The sequence below is a fragment of the Aptenodytes patagonicus genome, chromosome 1, assembly GCF_965638725.1.
Source record: "Aptenodytes patagonicus chromosome 1, bAptPat1.pri.cur, whole genome shotgun sequence".
NCBI lineage: Eukaryota > Metazoa > Chordata > Aves > Sphenisciformes > Spheniscidae > Aptenodytes > Aptenodytes patagonicus.
In genome coordinates this window covers 33,859,798-33,886,489 of record NC_134949.1, presented here as the reverse complement: position 1 = coordinate 33,886,489, position 26,692 = coordinate 33,859,798, and the positions used below count along the sequence as shown (strand labels likewise).

The 26,692-nt window shown below is 38.9% G+C and overlaps 1 protein-coding gene across 4 annotated transcripts in view; it reads right to left on the bottom strand.

Annotated features, from left to right (window-relative positions):
* Positions 1-26,692, bottom strand: part of TMEM117 (transmembrane protein 117) — a 230,294-nt gene that overhangs the window by 140,546 nt on the left and 63,056 nt on the right. The window contains exon 1 of one of the 4 annotated variants that reach the window (XM_076331667.1): positions 487-548. The exons of the other annotated variants lie outside the window; for them this stretch is intronic. The gene's annotated coding sequence lies outside the window, so the exon portion shown is untranslated. Of the gene's footprint in view, positions 1-486; positions 549-26,692 lie in introns of those variants that run through there. 4 annotated transcript variants of the gene reach the window in all.

Below are 26,692 nucleotides of genomic sequence, written 5' to 3'. Positions count from 1 at the left end.
CATCTTTCAACAGTAAGGTAATTTAAGGCTTAATTACGTCTGAATAGTGTCAAAATCAATTTACCAATTTTCCATTTTCTATTTAAATATTACTGTTTCACAAGAAACTTCTTATGTTTTCTTATGAACCAAGTCCACAGTATGTAAGCAAAGTTGTGAGAGAATGACTGTGTAGGTCCTGTAATGACTATTTTAAATTATCCAAATCAATCTGGGACTTTGCGTCATGATTGTTCAAATTGTAAAAAATACTAAAGTGTCAAGGTTGTAGAACAGGTGATTCAACTAAAATGATTTTTTTTAAAATAAGTATTTCTTTGAATTATTCTCTTTAAAGACAAGTAATATTTGAAATGAATGAGTCAGGAACAAGAACAGGCAGTGATAACATCTCACACTGAATGGATGGATGGTGGGGCAGAGTCCTGCTACTTTGCATTGCAGAAGTATAAATTTTCTAAAAAAGGAAGAGTGACTAAGTCATACCTGCCTTGGAGCTCATGGGATGTTTGCTGAATGAGTAGAAAGGAGATTGGACTTCATGGAAGTTTGTCCCGGTTTCAGCTGGGATAGAGTTAATTTTCTTTCTAGTAGCTGGTACAGTGCTGTGTTTCGGATTTACGATGAGAATAATGTTGATAACACACCGATGTTTTAGTTGTTGCTGAGTAGTGCTTACACTAGCCAAGGAATTTTCAGCTTCTCATGCCCTGCCAGCGAGAAGCTGGGAGGGGGCACAGCCAGGACAGCTGACCCCAACTGCCCAAAGGGATATTCCATACCATGTGACGTCATGCTCAGTATATAAAATGGGGGGAGTTGGCCGGGGGGCGGTGACCGCTCCTCGGGAACTGGCTGGGCATCAGTTGGCAGGTGGTGAGCAATTAGAATCATAGAATCATAGAATCATTGAGGTTGGAAAAGACCTCTAAGATCATCGAGTCCAACCGTCAACCCAACACCACCATGCCCACTAAACCATGTCCCTAAGCGCCTCATCTACACGTCTTTTAAATACCTCCAGGGATGGGGACTCCACCACTTCCCTGGGCAGCCTGTTCCAATGTTTCACCACTCTTTCAGTAAAGAAATTTTTCCTTACATCCAATCTAAACCTCCCCTGGCGCAACTTGAGGCCATTTCCTCTCGTCCTATCGCTTGTTACTTCGGAGAAAAGACCAACACCCACCTCGCTACAACCTCCTTTCAGGTAGTTGTAGAGAGCGATGAGGTCTCCCCTCAGCCTCCTTTTCTCCAGGCTGAACAGTCCCAGTTCCCTCAGCCGCTCCTCATAAGACTTGTTCTCCAGACCCCTCACCAGCCTCGTTGCCCTTCTCTGGACACGCTCCAGCACCTCAACGTCCTTCTTGTAGTGAGGGGCCCAAAACTGAACACAGTATTCGAGGTGCGGCCTCACCAGGGCCGAGTACAGGGGCACGATCACTTCCCTACTCCTACTGGCCACACTATTTCTGATACAGGCCAGGATGCCATTGGCCTTCTTGGCCGCCTGGGCACACTGCCGGCTCATGTTCAGCCGGCTGTCGACCAACACCCCCAGGTCCTTCTCTGCTGGGCAGCTTTCCAGCCACTCTTCCCCAAGCCTGTAGCGCTGCATGGGGTTGTTGTGGCCGAAGTGCAGGACCCGGCACTTGGCCTTGTTGAACCTCATACAGTTGGCCTGGGCCCATCGATCCAGCCTGTCCAGATCCCTCTGCAGAGCCTTCCTACCCTCGAGCAGATCAACACTCCCGCCCAACTTGGTGTCGTCTGCAAACTTACTGAGGGTGCACTCAATCCCCTCATCCAGATCATCAATAAAGATATTAAACAAGACCGGCCCCAGTACCGAGCCCTGGGGAACACCGCTCGTGACCGGCCGCCAACTGGATGTAACTCCATTCACCAATTGCAATTATTGGTTCATACATGAATAACAATTCACAATAACAATAACAATAACAATAACAATTCACCAATTGCAATTCACAGAATTGCACTGTGCATCACTTATTTTGTATATTCTTTTATCATTATTATTATTTTATATATATTTATATATATATTTTTATATATATATATATTTAAATATTTTATTATTATTATTATTTTGACTTCCTTTTCTGTCTTGTTAAACTGTCTTTATCTCAACCCACAAATATTACTCTTTTTTCCCCCCCCCCCGATTCCCTCCCCCATCCCACTGGGGCGGGGGGAGTGAGCGAACGGCTGTGTGGTGTTTAGCTGCCTGTTGGGTTAAACTACAACAGATGAAGATTTCTTAAGTATTAGATTATTGACAGATCCATCAAATAAGCAGCTAGTAATAATTAAATAAAGCAGGTAAAATCACAGAAAACAATTAGGTTGGAAGGAATCTCAAGGGATGAACTCGTCCAACTTCTCATGCTAAACAGGGCTAACTGGCATTAGATCAGATTGCTCAAGGCCTTATTTATGCTTAAAGATTGTTTATTTTAAGTTACATTTATTTAAACTTATTTATTTAAACTTAAATCCTTTATCAAAAGCAAAGCTAACATTACTTAAACGTCTGAACAAAATTTAAAAGGGCACTAGGGAATGAGTGCACTTTACAATTGACTGCTCCGGATTTCTAGTTCAAGTGGTCTCTTTCGATTATGTCAAGACCTCATCCATTTAACACAGCGCTAAAGCAGCCAAGGATTTGGCACAGAATACTTCTATGCAAACAGCCAAGATTTTCCTCTTCCTATCCTGTCATTAGAGTTCAATAAAATAGAGTATATGCTGCTACACATCACCCTGAACAGTTTGAAGAAGGAAGACAGCACTTCATTTTTAACTCCACATCATTACATAGTTTAGTATTTGTTAAATATCCTCCACAAAATAAGACAAATGTAAGTATTTTATATTAATATAAGTAATACAAAAGTTAACCATACACACAGACATACACTGCTTATGCAGAATATGTTACTTTTTTTGACACTGAGCGACAGAACAAGTCAAAATGCTATGAGTAAAGTTAAATTAAAATATAAACTCTGTTTCCTATAGGATCTTTGTGCTGTATATAGGCAAAGCCTAAAAAAAGTGGAGCAAAGGCCCTTGGAGAATCTCTGCTCAGTTGCTTCTTCATGAACACTAACGGCTCTCATACCTACTCCATGGATTCCACCAGTGGGTGCTAGGATCCCTCAGCATGCCAAGTTATTGAATGCCGAACTTGGCAAGGGCCACAGGGAGACCGTCAATCAGCCAAAACCAGAGAAAATCATAAGCAATAGGGGAAGCAGAATATTAAAAAATACTTAAAAGAAGGAAGAAGGGTAGGAGAACTGGGAAACTGGACTGACAAAGTTGACAGAAGGGAAATGACAAGATGAGTATACACAGAAATGCAAAAATACATTTCAGGTACAAAATATTTGAAAAGGAAGAAAGGTCAGAGCCCAGAATGGAACCGATGCGGTCACGATCCTCAAATGTTTTTAGGAAAAGTGTTTAGATTCAGCTGTATTTTGCTACTCCTTTTGCAAAGATTCAACTGTCTCGAATCTCAGCATTGTAGAGCAAGTCTCACTGCAAGAGCAAAAACAGAGAGATGCTTCCTTCCTTGAAAAGCACTCAGTTAAAAACTTAATTTCAAACAAAGGAATAGGTCCAAGCTTTCTGTAATGTTATTTTAGTGCTTATAGCTGCTTACAAATGCTTTGCTGTATTAGGGTGTGTGCAGATAAAAGGAGACTGAAACTGCAGTTTGTTCAAGGAATTGAGAGCATACACCAGCCTGGAACATCAGTATGCAATGGCACAAATAACTGCACAGGGGTCTTGTGAAGATCAAAAATGGTATTAGCATGTCAGCCTTACTAGGCTTTTCAAAGAACCATGTCGGCAGAAACAATAATTCAGGCCGAAAACCCAAGAGTTTATTCAGATGGAGAATGAGTACTACAATTTGATACAGCCACAAATGAGCCCTAAATAAGAACCTTCTGAAGCACTTCCTCTGCAAATGGTTTGCTCTAAAACATCATCCAAGTTCTACAGTCTGCATACACATAGCCAATACTCTGTCGATAAATCAAAATGAATTAGGAAACTCTCATATGAAAAAAAGTTATTCTTTAAAGCTACTTACAGGTGCAAAAGAACAGGAAATATCTTTCTCTTATGTATGTTTGGTTTCGTATCTGTTAAAGATGACTGGTGTATATCAGTCTTGCCACAGTCTATAAAACCAGACTCAGATACAGAAACTGTTGGAGCTGTTAAGAAACAATGACCTACCATGCTCACAGGCATCTTTGAGAAGAAATGGAAGGAAAATGTGGCATGACAACTCAGGAGCTGGTCTGAGGATTTGGTTGGCTTCTCTCATAATGTAATAACAGCAGCAGATTGCAGAGCAGATGGAAAAGAACTAGACTTCATGCAATGTACAAATTAACAAATCGAGGAGATTGCTTCTTTACTATATTACTTGAAAATGGTATATAAAGAACAACTGGGTCTACGGCCAGTCATCTGACAAGAGCTGGCATATAATCACGGCAGAGAATTTCACATGGAAAACACAGGGAAGAAGACAGCTTGTTCTTCCACTCCTTGACTGACAAAGGAAACACCTTTATCATGACTAATTGACCATCCAATGGCTGATATAATCTGAAAGAGTCCAACACTGGATCTGCTATAAATTTGCTCTGTATTGTACTGACTGCTATATTTTCTGGTCCTTACACTACTCAGCATTTTAAATAAAATTATCATTGAAATAAAGGTGGAAAATTGTCAGAAGTTGTTTGAGGATTTTATTCTCAAATCAACATAACTCTATTGCAGACTGTCCATTTTACAATACAGTCTTCTTTTAATTACTTGAAAATGAGTTATCAGAAGACAGACATGTCAGAACCACACACTGCAAGTGTTTGCTCAGGCACTATCACTTGTAGTACAACTTTAAGACACACAAATGGAGAAAAGACACAAATTGTGGTGTGAACTTCATCCGCAGAAAGAATATTCTCCTAATTTTTCCCAAGTAAAGGACTAGCACATCATCAAACAATGGAGAGAGAGATGTATGCACATGCATTTTTAATACCCAGACACTAAACTTTGATGGTTTTGGCTATATTTTAAAGGTCAGTTAGTTACAAATACTGGGTTACATCTCAACTACAGACTTAAAAAAAAAAGTCTCAATTTCAGCTAGTAATTCTAGGATCCCCTAGAAGAGTCCATTTCTCTCCACAGTCAATGGAGAAGAATAAGCACTTTACAGATGTAATTCATCTGACTTATGTTAGACATCTACACTGGGTCTGGCTGGGATGGAGTTAATTTTCTTTATAGCAGCTCGTATGGTGCTTTTACATTTGTGACCAAAAGAGTGTTGATAACACACTAATGCTGCCTACCGACGTTAACCTGCAAGAACATCTCTGAATCACATGAATCATCTTCTGGAGATTTCAGTTCAGTTAAATGTAAAAGTAGTTGGTTAACTTTAAACTTATCTTTATTGGATTCTTAAACTATGAGATATGACAAAATATGGATTTTTATGTTTTAAGACTGGGATGGTTTAGATTATTAGACCGAAGGTCTAAGGTCCATAAAATGTCCTTGGAAGTCTACGCACATTCCAAACTGCAACTAAAACCAGTGAAATACTAAAGATAAAATATGCAGTTTGGGAAAATACCATTCTAACCACAAAAACTTACCTTTTATTTAGACATAAGGTTGAAAAAGACATTTCCAAATAGTGTAAAAGATTACATGATAAAACATTGTCAGTAAGAAACCTTTACAAGAATGAGTAAACCGCAATTAAGATTTCATTAAAATAGTAAATTAAATATAAAATTGAACAGGTGGTTAGCAGGACAGATATAACCAGAATTAAATAAACCATGGAGTAAATATTCTATCTTTGTCTGATGCTCATTGTGGAAAACATTTCAAACAGCTACTGTTCAATGATAATCTGATCCAGAAATAGTTTTATACTGTCTGAAAGTTATCTCCCACATGTTACTAGCTGAAGCAAATAGTGTCATTAATAAGAGTACCTTGAGATCTTTACATTGGATGCAGGCAAAGCTTCAGGAACAATGCCAATGTATTTTACGGTAAGCATTTCCTTAGTTTACTTATTGATTATGTGGGAGATTTTGTAATTAAACTGATATTTTACATTGATGAATGGAAGAAATAGAAGGTTGCTGGATGGCGCTGCAGAGCACTTATAAACCCTTCTCTCTGCTCAGGAACAACCACGGCAAAAATTCTCCCTGCATTCTGAAACCAGTTGAGGATGTGAGAACGGTTACAAGTGCCTGCTCTGAAGCAGACAAGACAGAATGCAATTCTTCAGTTAAAAACATATCTTTTAAGCCTTGAACAACAATATTTTGTCTTCTAAAGAAGAAGATAAAGATAATAAACAGCTCACTTTCAAGCAGTAATGGACAGACCACTATGAAGGTAGAAGACAGTAAAATACTGAGAGACCTAACCAATAGAAACTACTGGCTAGACGTAGAGTATGATTAAATTATCATATTTCAGGACTTTTAAATCCCATTTTGTAATCAGAATTTAAATACATCTTTCTTTAAACTTTTATTCTTTTTCAAAATAAATATTTTACTAGCTATATGTCAGATATAATGCCCACTGTGTTTTTTCAAATGCCTTTTTCAAATGCTCACATGTGAACAAAAAAGATAGTCATATCTAAAGACAGGTCACAGCATTAAATCAGATATAATACTGCACATCTCCTTTTGATATATGTATTGGGTCTGGTTGGGATGGACTTAACTTTCTTTATAGCAGCCCGTATAGTGCTGTGCTTTGCACGTGTAGCTACAATGGTGTTGATAACACACCAATGTTTTGGCTATTGCTGAGCGGTGCTCGCACAGCATCAGGGCTGTCTCTCCAACCCACCACTCAAAAGGCCAGTAGGCTGGAGATGGGCAAGAGGTTGGGAGGGGACACAGCCGGGACAGCTGACCCCAACTGACCGAAGGGATATTCCATACCATATGACGTCATGCTTACTCAGCAATAAAAGTGGGGGGGAAAGGAGGAGGGAGGGACATTCGTGGTTATGGCGTTTGTCTTCTGAAGCAACTGCTATGCATACTGAGGCCCTGCTTCCCAGGAAGTCGCTGGACATCTGCCTGCTGGTGGGAAGTAGTGAATAAATTTCCTCTTTTTTGTTTCCCTTCCACGCGTGGCTTTTGCTTTTCTTATTAAACTATCTTTACCTCAACCCACGAGCTTGTCCATCTTATTTTCTTCCCCTGTCCTGCTGAGGAGGGGGAGTGAGAGAGTGACTGGGTGGGGGTCTGGCAGCCAGCCAAGGTCAACCTTCCACAACATATTATGTTCATGCTGACTTTCTAGTAGCAAACAGGGTTCACAACTGATAAAGTAGTACTTTGATTTCATTTTAATATTATTTTAAATATTACTAAAGCAACATTTCAAATATGAATCATAATGCAAAACTTCTAGTAGGATTTTCAGAGATGTCCAGCACCTACATTCATCATATTTAGCTTTCAATAACATACTGTTAAAATAAATACAATTAGAGATTTCAAAAAAAATAAGTGATCTTCTTTTGCTAACATCACTTATTTACAAAACCAATACCAACAGCTCCATAAAATTCCATTTTCACATTTTGTTCAACTCACCTTAATCTAGTTACAAGTACTGAATTCCTATTTATAGATCAACCTTGTATCATCCACTTATGGCCACTGTCTGGGACGTTTACAAGCTTTAGGTCTTCAGTTCAAAATTGATGAAGCAGAATCCTTCACAATATCATATATTTATGATAAATGTATCAACTTAATGAGAAATGTCAACATTAACAGAACAAACAGATGATCTATGAAAAACCTAACAAAGAAGTATCCCCATGTTTGTGAGTTTATCTCCTGTAATGTTTAAAGAACCTTTTGTCTTCGTTTGAAGGCTGTTCAGTCAGTAGTGTGTCACACTTATAGAATCATAGAATAGTTTGGGCTGGAAGGGACCTCTAAAGGCCATCTAGTCCAACCCCCCTGCCGTGGGCAGGGACATCTTCAACTAGATCAGGTTGCTCAGAGCCCCGCCCAACCTGACCTTGAATGTTTCCAGGGATGGGGCATCCACCACCTCTCTGGGCAACCTGTGCCAGTGTTTCACCACCCTCATAATAAAAAATTTCTTCCTTATATCTAGCCTAAATCTACCCCCCTTTAATTTAAAGCCATTCCCCCTTGTCCTGTCGCAACAGGCCCTGCTAAAAAGTTTGCCGCCATCTTTTTTATAAGCCCCCTTTAAGTACTGATAGACTGCAATAAGGTCTCCCCGAAGCCTTCTCTTCTCCAGGCTGAACAACCCCAATTCTCTCAGCCTTTCTTCATAGGAGAGGTGTTCCATCCCCCTGATGATTTTTGTGACCCTCCTCTGGACCCACTCCAACAGGTCCGTGTCTTTCTTATGCTGAGGGCTCCAGAAGCTGGACGCAGCTTGTAAACTGAAATTCCATTTCTTGTTCTGTACTGCAAATGAAACCAAAATCCTCTGCTGGATAAGAGAAAAAAGAATGGACTGTGACCCTGTCCCTTTTAATTTACTGGTTGTACAGGCACACTGTGCATTACACTGAGTCATTTCTTTAATTTCCCCAAAGGTTGTATCTCAGAGCCGGCAGGAGATTTGCCCCTTGCAGGAATCCAGTTCCACTTTTTCACATCCAGTTTTCACATTTCCCGTTATACTAGAGGGTAGTCATTTGCCAGCACATAAAGCTGATGGCTTTTTATCCTTTTCTGTACTGACCAGAATCCAACTGTTCTATAGGTGATTCTTTATTCCAAATAAAAAACAGGCAAGTAACAGTGCAAAAGAATGAATTTTACATATTTTCATATTTTTATATTTCTCAGGAAAACATAGAATAATTTAGGTTGGAAGGAACCTCCGGAGATCACCTAATCCAAACTCTTGCTCAAGGCAGGGCTGATTTCAACCTGATCAGGTTGAGGGAAGTCGAGATCTTCCCCCAAAAGTAGAGCACAGCCCAGAGTGCTGCTGAAGTTTCAGACTCAGAGGCGAGGAGAGCACAAAGGATAGCTGCTGCTACGCTGGAGATGCCACTTGGGAAACTGCTTAGAGTTTTATTAAGATAACAGTATAAATAACCCTGCCCTCTTTTGCAGAGTGGATGACCCATTTCAGGAAGACTGATAGCAGCAAGCACTCCAAAAGAAAAGTTTACTCTGTGCTCTGCTGATTTAATGACTTTAAATGTATTTCAACTGATCATATTTGAAAAGATGAAGACAAACACTCTGCTCATCTAAATTTGAAGTGAAAGTTATCTCATTTTTGGCAGAAATGTACCATTTTGCTTAGTTTTAAGGTTTTTTTCTGATAAGTGTTCTGAACTGATGAAAAAGTGCATTCAATTTTTGAAAATTTCAGATGAACTACATGCATCTTGGCAGTAATCATGTTGTTACATAAAGAAAAACACAGTGCAAAGTAAAAACAAATGTGTTAACTGGTTTTGGACTGAAAAGCCTACAAAGATTTCTTGTTAAACAAGGATTTACTAATAGAATGATGAAGAAACAGCTATACATTCGGATAGTTAAGAAGGCATCTTCACCGGGCTGGCTTTGGTCTTTAACTAGACTGCTGAAATAGAGAGTAATTAGCAATTTTTTAAATATTTCTTTTTTCTGTTTCCTTAAAGGAAAACAAGACTTAGGCATTAATTCACCACATTGTTGGGAAGCACTTTTAAGGCTAAGAGAATTCTTTCTTACAAGCAGACCACTCAGGAGTGAAAGAAACCACGCCACAGATGAGGAACATAGGGGTCTCCTCCACAGGAGAGTTGGGTTCTTAATGTGCTGTGGATATGATACATTTCCATTACTTTTCCAACATACTGTTTCACCCCGTGTTCTCTCTAATCTTTTGCAGGCTTGACAATGTCTGGCACAGCCCCGTATCCATACTGTAACTAGTATGGCTGGCTGTAACAACAAGTACAGTGCTGCCTTGTTATGCAAAAGTACCTGTGGGAAGACAGCACTAGCCATATGGCTTTTTCCAGACAGAGGAATAAGTTAAGGTTTGGAAAATAAGTACATGAACTCTGCTGGTATCATGCCTTCAGTCTGGAAGAGGAACAGCCTCACCAACAGAAGTTTTCTGAGGGTTTTATATCCTTTTTCTTATTGCCCTTTGTTTACTGCAGTCCTAACAGTCGGCTTATCATCACATGCATCTCTCTGTGTGTCTTTCAGGTAAGATTTAGTTATCAGCATTTCCATTTCTCACAAAATGTTATATGACTATCATGAGACAAAACTGAAACCTCAAATGAAAATCTATTTATAGAAAATGTAGAAATGAGCCTTTTTGCCTGCAAAATAGATGTTCATTAAACTTAAGCTATGTAGCAGTGTGCTGCTTTATTTTTCTCTATTACCTTTTAATTGCTGACACTTTCAAGTATATAGAATCTAGTTTTAAAGCCTTTTCATCTGCTTAACATGAGGAGCAAATCTTTTCCCATTGAAATCAGTGATTCAATAATTACTATTTACAGGGATGACATTAAATGAGGAACATGAGTAGCAAGATTTTATCTAGTCACAACATAAGACGATTGTTCTTCGAGTCAATGTGGAAGTAAAGAAACCCCAAATGGTTTGGCCAGACAGGCAAGATACAAAACAGCTACGCTTTGGATGCATTCCCTTATCAGGGACTTGTTTTCATAAAAAAGGTCATGTTTCCCTTACGAAAATTTTGTAGCAGAAGTGTCTCTTCATTAAACAAAAGCAAACAGTTCATTTCAAAACAATGAAGACAGAAAAGATTGCTTTTGGAATGGGACTAAGAAGTTGATCCTATTTCTCTAAAAGCTGAATGGACTGTAGAGATATTCAGTGTTTTAACTCCTTCAAGAGAGAAAGTAATCAAGAGAATACCATTTTCTTGATGCCACCAGCAGTGCCAATTTGGAACAAATATTAGCTTTCAATATTCTCAGATGACCTCCAGGGCAGAGAGAGACTAGAAAGTGGAATGGCTTTTAAGTTACTGGGAGCATTTGTTCCCACGGATAGTCTGGAGATAAATTCCCCAAAAGATGAGAAAGGGAAGGAATATACGATGACACGTGTTTGACAGGCCAAATCTGGAATGCTGACACTTTGCATTCTTACTGTTGTAAGATAAAAACTCATTGTTCTGTTAAGAGTTCTTGAATACTTTTTCTGAGACACTTTCAAATAATTATAAGCACTATGGTCAGCTTGAATAAAATATATATGAAGTGTAAGGCAAAAGTAGGGTCCGTATTCAACATACTTCATCCTGAAGTTCTTCTGGCCAGGGCTGCAATAAAGCAAAAGAATCTGACCTGAAACAGAGGACATCAGAAATAAGAAAAAAATGGTAATGAAAAATTTTGTCATCAATCTCTCTTCTCTTGAGCAATGGAGGCACTATAGTGAGCTTTCTTACTGGAAAGAGATTTTTGCCACAACAGAGAGGCCTTGGTTATTAATAGGTAGTTCTTTCAAGAGCTGATGCCCATGGCTGCAGAAAGAAATTTATGTTTAAGGCAGGCTGAGTGAGTAAGTGACTACTGTTTACTGGAATGAGAGCCATGAAACACTAGCGTGGCAAGTGCCAAAAAGAGAAGTGATATTGAAAGAGAGGAACTCTTGTATATTTGTAATTTCAGACTTTGTGTGGCCTCTAGTCTCACCCATCAGTCTTTTCTTAATGGAGTGAAACTACTCACAGTTGATAAGTTTATAACTGGAGAAAAAGGAATGGTCATTCACCTTGAGTTTTGCAGTATGATTTTCAGGCTCTGACTAATACTTCCTTGCAGACGCTGCTTACATAGTTTTGCCCTTACCTGCATGCTGTCCATTTGAGATGAATTTCTTTCCTGTTTCAACTTTTAAATTACCTGTTTACAGTGTTTTGGCTAGAATATTTGATTTTCAATTAAAAAATAAGGTATGTGATGGTTAACAGAGTAGTTACTTGTGAATTCACAGATTTTAAGGCTGTAAAGTGTAAAACATAATAATCCACTCTGATGTGCATAATCCAGGTCATAAAATTCTATATAGTAATTCTTAACAGAAATGGACTCTCTCTATATGAGGTTAAGTCCATTAGAAAGTCTCGATTTCAGTACCCTAAGCATACAAACAGAGAATGTACACATCACCAAATTTTTCCAATGGTTACTTAATCTCACTGTGAAATATCTGCACTTTATTCCTACTCTGAATTTGTCCACACTCTGCTTTCAACCACTGCATCTTTTACACCTTTGCTAAACTAAACATTCTATTACCAGAAATCTTATCTTCCATCTCAGTAATTACAGGCTTCATTCAAGTTCCTCATTACCTACTCTTGTATAAACCAAATAGTCTCAAACCACATAGCATGCTTTTTGTGCTTCAAGTTATTCTTAAGGTTTTGGGTTTGTTTGGTTTTTTAATTCTCATGAATTTTCTTATGGAATCTGTATGATGTTGTATTTGTATCTCCTTATTTCAGGGAAGAAACTCCTTTTTGTATATCCAAGTTCCAACACTAACCCATCTGGACAAGGTTTTAAAAAAATGATGTGAAATTCATTGCAGTGTATATCATAACGTTACACTTGCCATGCACAAAATAAAAGCTAGCATTGCTCTATCAGGAGTCGTGCAGTAGCAGAAGAGTGTTTTGCTGGTACAAGTACTCATTTATGAACGTGCTGATTCTGTTGAAACCATCTACAGTGTTATGCAGGTACTGTGCACGTACCTGTGTAAGCACTTCCATATCTATAACACAGGTAAGAGCTGAACACAGAGGTTTGTGTTTGGATGGATCTCTGCGATATAAGGATTCATTGTTCTTCTTAACGAGCAAAATTAAAGTTCTCCTTAAATTTTTGCTTTTGGATAATTCTTTTGATTAATTAATTTGTTTCATCAGAGGTAGGAGGAGGGGGAGTTTATGTGGGTTTTGTTATTAATATTGGCTGCTCCTTTCTTATAGGATGAAGGAAAAAGCTGTTACCTATCCTTTTTACAAAACTGTGAAGAAAGTGAAGCACTTCCCTCTTTCCATTTCGCCTACTTTCCTCCTTCTTCAAAGTCAACAAAGAAAAATAGATTATTATAGCTGACCTCAATCCCACCAAAATTGTTTCTGAGGTGTGAAAAGCTTTATGATACTTGCTGCAATTTGGATGAAAACATTAAGAAGCCACCTGACTTCCCTGAAACAATTAGTTCTACAGTCCTTGCAAACTTAGTCCCTGAACAAAATCAAACCTTACAAAGGAAACAAGTAGCAAGGACAGGTCGAAGTCACAGAATGACCTGGGATGCTACTCTTTTCCTAACACATTTACAAGTTCACTACACACATATGCCTAACAAATGTTATCAAAGAATTTTTCCCTTTTTTGCATTGATTTTTAGAGGCATTGTTAAGAGAGACATAATGTGGATGTTTCTCTCCTTTCTGCAACTAGAAACATCAAATATCCTCACTCAGCCCAATTCTGATTTATGGTTAAAAAAAAAAATCTCAATTTCAGTCATGAATGCATTAAACAGGAAGCTGAGAACTTGAAAAATGGAATTTTAGGGGAACAAGGTGAAAGAATTTCTTAAAGGTCAGTGCTGGGATAACAGATCAAAACTAAAAGAGGTTAGCATAACGGATTGCTAATTTCCCAGATCAAACTGCCATTTCAGTCAAGAAGAGGAATATGGGCTCTGCAGGTGGGGGCAACAGTTTCACCATAATGGGACACCAATCTGCTACACTTCTAGCCCCCATCTCAGAATTTTTGAAAAACTAAGATCCTGAAGGTAAAAGTGTGAAGTAGCGAAGTGAAGCTGCCTCTGAGAATGTAGGTGGTGTAAGCTGACTTGCTCTCGTTTAAAACAGCTCCTTCTTACTAAAGCAGATGAGGATTCAACTTTTCATTGGAGAAGAGCTTCCTAGAATCAAGTTCTTCTGATGGGAGGAGAAACACTGGTAACAAAAAAATTAATGGAAAAGAATATATATGTACTCGGCCCTGGTAAGGCCGCACCTCGAATACTGTGTTCAGTTTTGGGCCCCTCACTACAAGAGGGACGTTGAGGTGCTGGAGCGTGTCCAGAGAAGGGCAACGAGGCTGGTGAGGGGTCTGGAGAACAAGTCTTATGAGGAGCGACTGAGGGAACTGGGACTGTTTAGCCTGGAGAAAAGGAGGCTGAGGGGAGACCTCATCGCTCTCTACAACTACCTGACAGGAGGTTGTAGCGAGGTGGGTGTCGGTCTCTTCTCCCAAGTAACTAGCGATAGGACAAGAGGAAACGGCCTCAAGTTGCACCAGGGGAGGTTTAGATTGGATGTAAGGAAAAATTTCTTTACTGAAAGAGTGGTGAAACATTGGAACAGGCTGCCCAGGGAAGTGGTGGAGTCCCCATCCCTGGAGGTATTTAAAAGACGAGTAGATGAGGCACTTAGGGACATGGTTTAGTGGGCATGGTGGTGTTGGGTCGACGGTTGGACTCGATGATCTTAGAGGTCTTTTCCAACCTCAATGATTCTATGATTCTATGATTCTAAAGCAGCATAAAATAGATTCACCAGAGTCCAAACAGCAAATGCAAATACTAGTAGCAGATATCATTATCACCGGTTTTCAGAGCCTTGGCTATTTACTTCGTTTGTTTACAGGTTCTAGAAACAAACATGCTTAAGATCTGCTATTCATTATCTCCTCTCCTGAGGTCCAACTCTTTCTGTTTAGTTAACATTCTCAGAGTTTTGAGCAATATAAAGATGACTCCCATGGTAATCTAAAAAGACTCCACGCTAAGGGTGGATTTGTAAAGTTAAACCAAAAAAGGGGCAAGCACACATTTAAATACCTGAATAATGTTCACATTTAAGTTCAAACATCAGCGTGTGTGAGATATTCTGAGCCTGATTTTATTTCAGTTCTTTCTGGAAACAAGACCAAGTCACTCATGTTCAATAGTATTGGTCCCTCCCCTCTTCCTGATGTATGATGTTGTATGATGTTCTTTAATGATGTTGACTACAGTGCATTTTCATTCCTTTTACAATTCTCAATATTAAATTGTATTAATAAATAAAAATTAATATAGGTAGATACAGAAATGATGCACTTCTGCACGGAGGCATTTAAGTTCATTCCTGGTTGATATAATCCAAATAGGCTTTTGTTATAACATCCTTGGACAGAAAGACTATTATAAATCAAAATGAATGTTTCTTAAAATCTCAAATCAAAACACAAGTTCCTTTAAGCCAATCTTGTACAGAACTCACACTGTTCATGTGCTAGTAGGACTGTAACCTTAGTCATATACAGCCATGTTTATCGGAAAAGAGTTTTGTAATTTCTGCTTTTCACCAAATCAATGCTACTGTCAAAATGAAAGATCAAGTAACGTAGTAACTGCATGGGTTACTATTTAACATCAACAACACTTAAAATGGTTTGCGCAATGAGTTCTTCAACAACTGCCTTACATTGCCATAAAATAAGCCTAAAATATCAGTATGTTATTCATTAATTTATTCTGACAGGATTTCATTAACGGAATTGCAAGGCATCATGTTACTAATCTGCCAGGCTTCCCTAAAATAACCTGCTCAATGAGATTAGGGATTTATGTGTATACTCAGTCAGAGGGCTTGTATCTTGGATCCATTCCAGCCTCAAAATAGGTCCCATTGGGAATCATTTACTTTCAAACTGGTAATAGTCAATAACTCTAGAAGCTCAATTTAACAGCTTCAAATCAATGTAATCAATAAGTTCAAAGTTTAAGATGCTTTCTTAGAACTATCAGGTTACAGGTTTCAATAATATTTAAAATCTAATTCCTTCCACAACAAAATATAAGTTTAATAATTAAGTATTACTGTCTCCTAAATCACAAATTGCTTAGAAGACTATGTAAAGTTTGCAGACAGGGAGTTCAAAATCTCAGCTATGTTTTATAATATTTTGAAATTCTCAACTAACCATCTTTTTAACTGTGTTCTAACAAAAAGGGCTAAGGTTGAACACGGGCTTCTAAATTCACATGTGTAAGGGACAAGGCCCAAGTGACTGTGCTGCGAGCACAGACAATGCCCCAAGAGAAAGCTCCAGAAGCCAGCCATGGGGAGGGGCCCGGTGCCACTCTCCTTGGCTGACTAATGTCTCAACCACTCCTGAAACCGGGGTGAGAGAAGATTCTAGAAACCTTGGACTGGGGCCAATAAATAGGGGCACACACGAGCCTCCTCGGGGCGCTCTCCACACCGACACCCCCCGTTGGCAGGTCCGACGCTGGATCCAGGATCGGTGATCTCTCTCTCCCTCTCTATTGCTTCCCAGCTCCTTCTCTCTCTCCCCCCCCCCTTCCTCCTTCTCGTTCTTTGCCCTTGATGCTGCTAAGTAACACAAGGCCTACCTCAACTCCTCATAAAGCCGCTTAGCTTATATGACTTATTAAGACATAGAGGGATGATGCTTATAGAAGTGTTCATGCCATTAAAGTTGATGTTCGTGTTTGGACCTTGAGTGTTATCTCACCTTAATCCACACCGAGGGGATTTGTGAACCTTAGTCACTCTCCCCTTCCCACAGGTGGGATGTGACAACATGTGCAATTCTAAAAGCTTTCGCCTAGTCAACCAGATACTAAATAACCTATTTCTGAACCTCCACCAAGAGTAAAACTAAAAATGGCAAAATTCAGAATACCAGTGCAAGTTTATCACAAGTTTTCAGTAATTACTTTTAAAATTAATTCATGAAGTAGACGAGTAAGTAAATGCAAGAGATCAGTGTGAAACAGTATCTGTTCCTGGTTGATTCACTACTAAAAGTAGATGTCAAATACATCATTCAACAAATAGTTAGGTATAGCTGTAGTTCTATTTGGAATTGCCAGTTTCAAAATAAAACTCACTTGATTCATTGATATACAAATGTATTTTGCATTTATTAATTGAACTACAGCTACCTGTTAGCTTTGTGAGTTAAACTTAAAAGCAAAAAGAACATCAAGTATTTAACTGTAATTCTGAAACTCTGCACAAGGTTATGGAAAGCTGTAAATAGATGTGAGCTCATAGGTGTCAACTGGACTGCACTGATTTGCATCCACTGATGAGCTGACCCTGCCTTTCACATATATCTCATTTCATTAAGATACATTAATGATAGTGATTATCCAGAAAGGAAATAAAACAAGAATCTCAAGATGAGATAGATGATGGTCATTAACAGTGCATATCACCTTGTTGTTAAATTGCACAGAGATTGATTTCACCAAATACTAGCATTAACATATAATAGAAGGCTCAAATAATAACACTTAAGAAAACTGCTGTAAAATGAAGAATGAAATATCTACAGATTTGTGCCTATTACATGTTTGAATTTTCTCCGCTGAAACAGCATCATCAGCAAAGCACTTAAGGGCACATTTAATTTACGGTAATTCCTCGCAGTTCAGAACTAAACACATATACTTCTGAGCTTTTTTGACTCAGACCTAGAAACAGCAGACACATTACAGCATTTTTATTTCCCCTATTTCATAGCATTTTACAGTGATTGGCAGCATATACAAATTTCTGTCTGGTATTAATACATAAGTGGGGGAGAAATGATCTTGTTCCCTTACATTCCCATTCCTGAATCTTTATCTACACCTTTTATTTACTTGCTTAGTTCTGTCAACTCAGTCTTTTGGTTTTCTATTATTTCTCCTTATGCCAACGTTCATCTTGTCTGCTTAGATTGTGGATTACAGTACTGGAGTGTGAACTAAGGGATGCTGACACTGCAAATCTGCCTGGCTGAGGAGGAAATAATTCTGTTAAGAATGAATATCCCAGATACAGACCAAGGAAACCACCTGGAGCTGACAAGAGATAAATAAGATTATGCTGCGAGAATCACTTTCCTTACTTGAGAGAATGCCAAAATCAGAAGGATTGACATTTCCACTTACATTTCAAGGTTACAAACATAAATAGAAATAATTTACTTTAACTCCTAGTAGACAGAATTTCGCTCTCATAAAGCACTGAACATAGTTTTGCAATTTAACAGATGGCATTTCAAATGAGTCCTAAGGCTACAGAAAAAAGAAAGCAGCTGGGTCTGTACGGATTAGCACAAAGGTGCAGTTCTAATGGGATGGGATGTAGAATTTCATGTGTTTATCTCAGCACAGTTCAGGTTGTTGCTTACATTTCTATCAATTCCAAACTAACTCTGATGACAGAAAAGAATTTATGTATCTTTGGGATAACACACTTTTTAACTTCCAATAAATGACTGCCCTGGGTTTCTCCATCCAAAATAAAAGAGCAAAACTAAACCAAAGGTCAGATGTAACTGGGCATTTGGGAACACTTCAGAGAATCACAGAATCATAGAATGGTTTGGGTTGGAAGGGACCTTTAAAGACCATCTAGTCCAACCCCCCTGCAATAGGCAGGGACATCTTTCACTAGACCAGGTTGCTCAAAGCTCTGTCCAACCTGACTGTTAGCTCTTCCAAGGATGGGGCACATCCACAACTTCTCTGGGCAACCTGTTCCGGTGTCTCACCACCATCATCATAAAAAAAAATTTCCTTATACCCAATCTCTTTCAGTTTAAAATCGTTAACCTTTTTCCTGTCACTACAGGCCTTGGTAAAAAGTCTTTCTCCATCTTTCTTATAAGCCCTCTTTACATATTGAAAGGCTGTAGTAAGGCGTCCCTGGAGCCTTCTCTTCTCCAGGCTGAACAACCCCAACTCTCTCAGCCTTTCTTCATAGGAGAGGTGTTCCATCCCTCTGATCATTTTTGTGGCCGTCCTCTGGAGCCGCTCCAACAGGTCCATGTGTGTCTTGTGCTGGGGACCCCAGAGCTGGACGCAGTACTCCAGGTGGGGCCTCATGAGAGCGGAGTAGAGGGGGACAATCACCTCCCTCGACCTGCTGGCCCTGCTGCTTTTTATGCTGCCCAGGATACAGTTGGCTTTCTAAGGTTGCAAGCACACATGTTCAATTTTTTTGGTAACCCAAAAAAGGTAACCCAGAGTTCTTTTCCACATTTTTATTTACACAAATGCCTAGCTTCAGAGCCACTGACAGTAAAAACCTAATAAAGAACACAATACAGACATGCCTCATATAAGCAACTGTGTTAATGAACCGTTTGCATTGCTTGCAGCAGGTTAAGAATATTAAGCCTTTGTTCCTGCCGAGTATAGCAGATACTTTCTATTTGTTATCTCCCTAGGAATTTGTCATAGTGTCTCATGGTAAGGATGGTTTTACATTCTGTAGTTACTGGTTAGTAGGGAAAAAGTATCTGCCTGAGATCACTGATAGATTATATATGTCACCTATATGGCAGATCTGATAGCACTTTAAAAGTCTGATTTTATAAATGGTCTATAGCTCAAAGATGACTAGTCCTCCTGCTGAAGTGCTTAAGGGGCTGAACTTGACCCCAGTTTCCTGGTTGTGTCTACTTTTAACAAGCCAGTGTATGCCCTGCTATATCTTCCTACAGCTGCTTTGATGTTATTTTTGCCTACAAAAGGCTTCTTCTCACTATTTCGAAGGATACAGACCCTGAATATTCTTTTGCAGAACCTGAATGACTAATGGGAAGTACACCAATGTTTATAATTGTTAAACTTGAAAAACTTAAAAGAATGCAGCATCAATCATAACATCATACTGTATTTGCAATTACATATACTTAATTAATCTGAAAATTGTACTATTCCTGGTCCATATTATATAGGCCAAATATGTAAAATACTCTGTACTTTATTCCAAGGTTCCCAAGGATATTATTTTTTATCTTTTATTTAAATGAAGAACAAGTAGGTGGCTGAAAAAAATCCTGAATTAGTTGGAAAAGGTTAACTTTATATGCATGTTTAAGCTGACAAAAAAAGGAACTCAATTTTTTGATAAATTCATTGTTTCAATACTCATTTTTCTCTGAAATTGGGGCAGAAAGTTGATACAGGAAAACTTTCTGAGGAAAGATGAATTCTGAACACTTTCAGTTCCAAAATGTAGACACATGCACACACATCTCCTACACTCTGCTGTGGACTATCCCTCTACCAGAGAAGATACAGTACATCACGAGAGGTACAGCCTGGCTGTTGAACATTGGAGACAGGGAAGTACGAAGACACGAGTTATCCAGACCATACTTCCTATAATCCCATAAAACACCACCGTGATTTAGATTCATGCAAAGAGTAATGGAAAACTCTTTTAAAAGCCAACATTTTACACCACCTTTCCTTAAAAGTGAAAAAAAGTAACGCAAACGCTGTCGAAATTTTCAATTTGGCAGAAAACACATTTTCTGTAGAAAATTCTGACTTAACAGCTTTATCCAGTTGTAATACAAATTTATGAGGGTTGTTTGTTTGTTTGTTTGTTTGTTTGTTTCCCTGCTGGGTCTGTCTGTACTACCAGTCTTTGGTCAAGCAGCACACTTGAAGAGCCAGAGCATTTTCCACCTAAGTCTAGCTACAGTTATCTTGACAGCAGATGTCAAGAAAAATCTGCCGCAGGGAAATCAGAAACATATGCAGAACAAATTTGGGGAAAGACTTCAAGAATGGCAATGTGGAAACATTTTTAATGAAATACTGCAGGAGTGCTGAAAACCAGTAGTTCAAGAGTTTCAACCCACCGATGGAAACGGTAACTTTTGTAAATACAGACATATCACTTAAGTTCTCTGCCACATTTTCTCCAGTAGATTTAGCAGCTGACAGAAGATATAACTACACAATGAATGCAAATCTCCTTGTAGATTAAAAAAATTACGTAAGTGCTAAAGAGCATTACTGTTATTATAACAAAGTCAGTTTATTTATTAAGGGGTTAGAATTACTTTAAGACACTATAAGGTCTCATTATTGAAGTCTTGGTAAGAAGCCATAAGCAGAGCTAACCTCATTCTTTTTCTGCTGCAATGGTGAAGTCAAAATGGAAGAAATTAAAGGCAGAAAATGAGGTATTTTGTACATGGATTTCCATGCGTATCTAGAAGGATGTATGAGGAAGTTCTATGACAGGAAACCCCATTTGGAAATATTTATACTTTGCTATTTCCATTTCGCCTCTCTTTGCTCTTGGCCTTGCTCATTTATCACTCTCCTAGTTCCCAGTGTCTGAAGTGGCTTCTCAAGAAGCTTTCTAGCTTTACTCCAGTTTTGCAACTGCTGATGCCAAAACTGTAAGTACATAAAACACGAGTAAGAGTCTCAACAATGTCCACAAATAGAAATAAGCATACCTTCCCTTCTCCTGTTCTCTCTCCTGAATTTATAAACCCACAGACAGATATTGTCTCCTATCCCAGCTTCACCATGCTGTTTCTTTTCTTTTTCTCAGTGGTCCACAGGCAGGAAGATATCCTTGGAATGGCAGCATTTTTAATCAGATTATCTCTTTCAAAGCCTTCATTACTGAGCAGTAGATAGAATAAAGCTCTTCAAGTCACACTGCAAAACTTCTGAAGAGAGGACATACCATGCAAAATTAATACTTTGTTATGAAACTCAGTCATCTGATGTGCTTGCACAGAGCAACCACTGATCTCAGCAGAACACATCACCAAGCTAATAAAAGATAATAGCATATTTTTACTCTATCACTCTCTGAACTATTCCAGTTTATTTCAGTTTCAACATGGCAACAGCAGCACAGTGTTACCCCTGAATTTTGCTGCCTTGTACTGTAGTTCAAGTCATTTATTCATGAAGGTTTCTTGTTGTCTTTAACTGGTTTCACCTGCAGACAGCAAGATCAAATTCTTTAAAATGAATGCTCTGTGATGATATAAGCAGGGGGGGAAAGCTTTCAGTGTACACATCTCCACTATGCAAACCATAAAAAATAGGTCAAATTTTGGTCCCACAGGCTTAATAGCACCCTTTCTATTGACACACACAGACTGACAAAATGTTTTTTAAGTGTCTTGAAAAGAAGCAACAATCCTAAGTATATGTCACCTTTGTATATTAAGAGTTAGAAATGCCGGTACAATAGATGAAAAGCAGACAAAATATTCTTTGAGGCACTGTTTTCAATAGGAGCATTCCTTCCTGAGCCAAAACAGCACTGTTGTCCAGCAGATAGAAAAATGCCATTTTAGTCATGATGAAACAAAGGCTGAATATAGGAGATATTATGCAAAAAAATCATTCTCTCTGCTCCACTTCACTACTTTCTGGTTGTAATAACAACTCTTTTTTCAACGGCAGTAAGCAGAAAGTTAGTTTTCTTTTACAAGGTGTCTGCACTAATACATAAGGAGCAATGAGAAATTCTAAGGGAGTTACCTGCATGCAGATGTAACAAAGGGAAGGAAATGCAGACCGTGACAATTCATGGAATTCATCTACCTAAAGTGTATGAATTTCCTTTTATGGTGGTTTTTTTATTTTTCTTTTGTATGTCTCAGAAAGTAAATTCCGTTTCATTTGCACTCTCTCATGCGAGTCTTCCTTCACTGCAAAGTGAAATTTCACCTGGTGATGACCCTACATGAACAATAGTGTCATTAATTCAAGATGGCCTTTGTTCTCGCCCTGCTTTTTTTTCTTTTTAACAAATTAGTCCCCATTTCTGTTTGTTGGCTACCACTGAAGATAATGCCATTTTTGAAGCTTAAATTGGGCATTTCAGAGAAAAGAAAGTAAACATCAGCAGAAGACATACACACAGGACCCAAATATAAAAGGAGAAACAATATGAACAGAGAATATTATTCATTCTGTCCCCTAACACAAAAACTAGGAAATAGCTAATGAAATTATCAGGATGTTAAAAGAAGCAAGTATCTTCCACAGAGTGCATAATGTAAGCCTAGAGTACTTCTTGCTGGGTAGTGTAGTAGCAAAAAATGCAGGTAATTTGAAAAAGTGATCTTATAAATTCATTGAAGAAAGCCCATTAAGGGCTACTAATGTATAGGTACATCATCTAGGTCAGAAAACTCCTAAGCACTGCACTGGCGGAAACTGAGAGTACACTGGGAGAAGCATCACTGTATCCTTCTCCTGTGCTCCTTTCCCAGACATCTGACCGCTGTCAGAAATAGGATGTTTCTAAAAGTTAGACGAACAGTCTGACACATTACAGCCTTTCTTATATTCTTATGAGTTTATAGATATCTGCAGGTCATAAAACTAAACAAAAATTAACTTATATGATGTGTGTAAACAGCTATAAGAAATATGTTGGCATGTTACTTTCAGAAGATCCTCTACATAGGTTTCAACTGGGGTGGGAAAAAAAGTATCACCACAGAAGCTTTTTGTTGATGCTGGGTCCTAGTGAAAACAGACATACAGCAACAGTGTTTTATTTATGTATATGCTGGCAACAACACTGACAAATAATTTATTTATGTCTTAATGTTCCTCCTGGTACAACACTATTTCATCCAAGGACACTTTGGAAAACCTCACAGAGCAACTCACCACTGTTTGTCTGAAGTGCAGGCAGCTCCAGAACTTTTTTTTAACACACTGTGCATATTTTAACCATAGCAAATTTCACCAGCAACTCTCCTTTCTGAAGAACTTTTTTCCCCAAAAGAACTGCAGTACAAGGCAGTCCCTCTGAAGTTGTAATGGCCTTTGGTATAAAATACCCATTAGGCAATCATATCTTGGTGCACCTAATGAGCAAAAGATTCTTTGATAAAAAATACACACTGTAAGCATACAGGAATTAAAATTCGGTTATCTCAGTTTAGCCCATACTTCTCCTTTACAGTATTGCATCCAGAGCATCACTGGTTTCCGGACGTCTCATCATAGTGATGACCTGGACTTCAGAGAAATCGCACAAAAGGAAATTATTACAACCAGCCTAGTGGCCTGGAAGTAATGTGTTTCCCTGTTTATCCTGAGACAGAACAAAACTGGAGCTTTCATTTCACCTGATCAGATGCTGTTCTACATCTCTCTACAAAGCATCTGTTTGTCCAAAATACAAACCATTTCCTGGGTTGCTTTGCAGAATAGTGCTGGTTTGGATCCTGGACATAAGCTGCCTCCCAGTGGTGAGGAATATAGAAAGAAATATGAAAAATATGAAAATGAAAGGGAAGGCTGCACACTACTGAGGTCCCAGCTTCCTACTCGAATCCCATCTCCTATGCTCCTGCAGTGGCACTGGTGCTCACACCAGGACCGGACTAGAGCTAGGCTGAAGTAACTCCCTCACACACCCCAGATTGCATATAGTGAGGATGCTCGGCCCTCAGCACCAGTTTTTTTGCTTTACAGATCCACTCCTGTTTTGCCACACAACTTGCTAACATAGATATAGGCTGCAGAGGTTCCTCTTGCCTAACTGGAAGCAAGATGAGTCTGTGTTTATCTTATCCTTTTGAGAAGGTTAGAAGTTAGTCCTACTTAGCACAGAGCCTATTCTTGTCACTTAGATTATATCTAACTGTGAAAGAGATTACACTCCATGCTTTTTCCTTTTCCATGCAAGGGTGAATTTTGACCTGGCAAAATAAACTGGGCAAAGCTATTTCAGACTAGATGTAGGCTCTCAAAAGAAAAAAGGTTTCGATATCCAAGCTCACAAAATATATACCGTATCAGAAGGTAAATTTTCATAGTGGGTGTCACAATAAGAGCCAACTGTTCAGGAGTGGTAGGGCTTACCCGTGCTATGTTGAGCTCATGATGCACAAACACAGCAGGATGGGCAACCAGCCTAAGAGCTGGTCTTCTGGGAGATGCAAACAGATTTGGGGAAGCAGAAGAAGAGACTCCATCAAATAAGTAACAATAAGGAACAAGACTAACCAGAGTACTTCTTGACTGTGTCAATTAAAGTGGTCCCCTGAAGCTAACACAGGCCAGAGTAGACCAATTAATTAGGTCTACTAGAAATTAGCTAGATTTAATGCATGCCAAGTGAGTCATACGAAGTCCTTTGCTACTCAAGTACGTAAGAAACATCTTAAATCCCCTCCTGTCTTGAGGTGGTGAGCAAATTGTTCTATCTGAAGAATTTGTGCCTTGTCTGGTCCTAAGACATGCAGCTCTGTAGTCTGGCTACTTTCATTCAACTTTCCTGCCTAACTTTCAGGAGGTGGTGGTGGAGGGCTCTGCTTCTCAGACTCTGCTCCTTCCCCTCTTTGAATCTCTTCTTCCATTTTCCAGGCTGGAAAACTCACCTCTAGCCAGGAAAGAAAAAAATGTTTCCCGAAGTAACCGAGTTATCAAGAAATACTCAATGGCTAGCCTGTCCCTGCTCCTTCCCTGAATCCCCTCTCAAGTGCCCGCCTCCCTAAATGGCAGGGCAATGGCCAAACCAAACCATGCTCATCAGTATGAAGCAGATTTCTAAATAGAAAATGGCAACTCACACACAAATGAAGTCAAACTCCAAGGAGGATTTTACAAAGCAAAACCAGACTTACAAAACAGGTACAGACACATCTTTTTGTAGCAAATGGATTACTAGTACTGCTGAAGGAAATCTGTGGCCTGGAGACTTGAACTACACTTGTCGGTCTCCCACAGATGTTGTCAATGTCCTGCTATCTATGCTCATTGTTCCTGCAGTACTTTCATTTCTATCTAATGAATAAATTGCTTCCAATTAATTGACAGCAGCTTCATACTGTATTACCAAAGGATTACAAATTAAATTTTAATTATAGTTCATTGTGCAGGAGAAATCAAGTATAAACATAATCACACTCCATTATAAAGTAAGTACACTAGACATTTTCCAGAACAGATGCACACCGTCCAAATTATAGTCAATTCTGATATATTGTAAACAAGCTAGGACTCATTTATTAAACTGAAAGTATCACACCTCCCACACATAAATGCATGAGACAAATGTTTAAAGCTTCAATTTTTCACAGATGGTAGCAAGAAGAAAACACTCTCATAAGACAAGTATTTCATGCCTGCAGTCTTCAGCAGTCGCTGGTGTTCCACGGAAAGGAAAACAAAATTCCCAATAAAGCTTTTCCTGTACCACGGTAACAGTAAAATCACTTAATTGTCACTGTGAGTTCGGCCTGACATCATGGAGAAATTGGTCCCTAACAATGGGTTGCCAGGTGCCTAAGTCGAAATTGTTAAAATACATGTCTGGAAACAAGTTTAACAGTTGTTCAGGGCAGAAAATATTCTTTGCAGTAAGGGCATCTGAGTTTGAAAAAAACTGACTGGGAGAAGAAAGATTAGAGCAGTGGAGCGTACCGCTCAGAAAAAGGGTATCATCATCACTGCAGCGCCCAGGAGAGCACAGCTCTGTTTTCCTCCTAATGTTCTGTGAAACTTCAGCCGCTCCAGGAGAGCGAGCGGAGTATTTTTGGAGGTAGTGGGAGGAAGAAGGATAAAGCAGAGACATATCTCCAGAGCAACAATTTTTTTTTTTCTTGAAAGGATGGCATCAAAACATCTGATTGGCAACCTAGTCAGTGAATTTAAAACTTACTACATAAGCTAAGCCAGATCCTTAGCTGACAAAAATTTACATACCTCCATTGATTTCAGTAATGGGAAAGGTGAGTTTT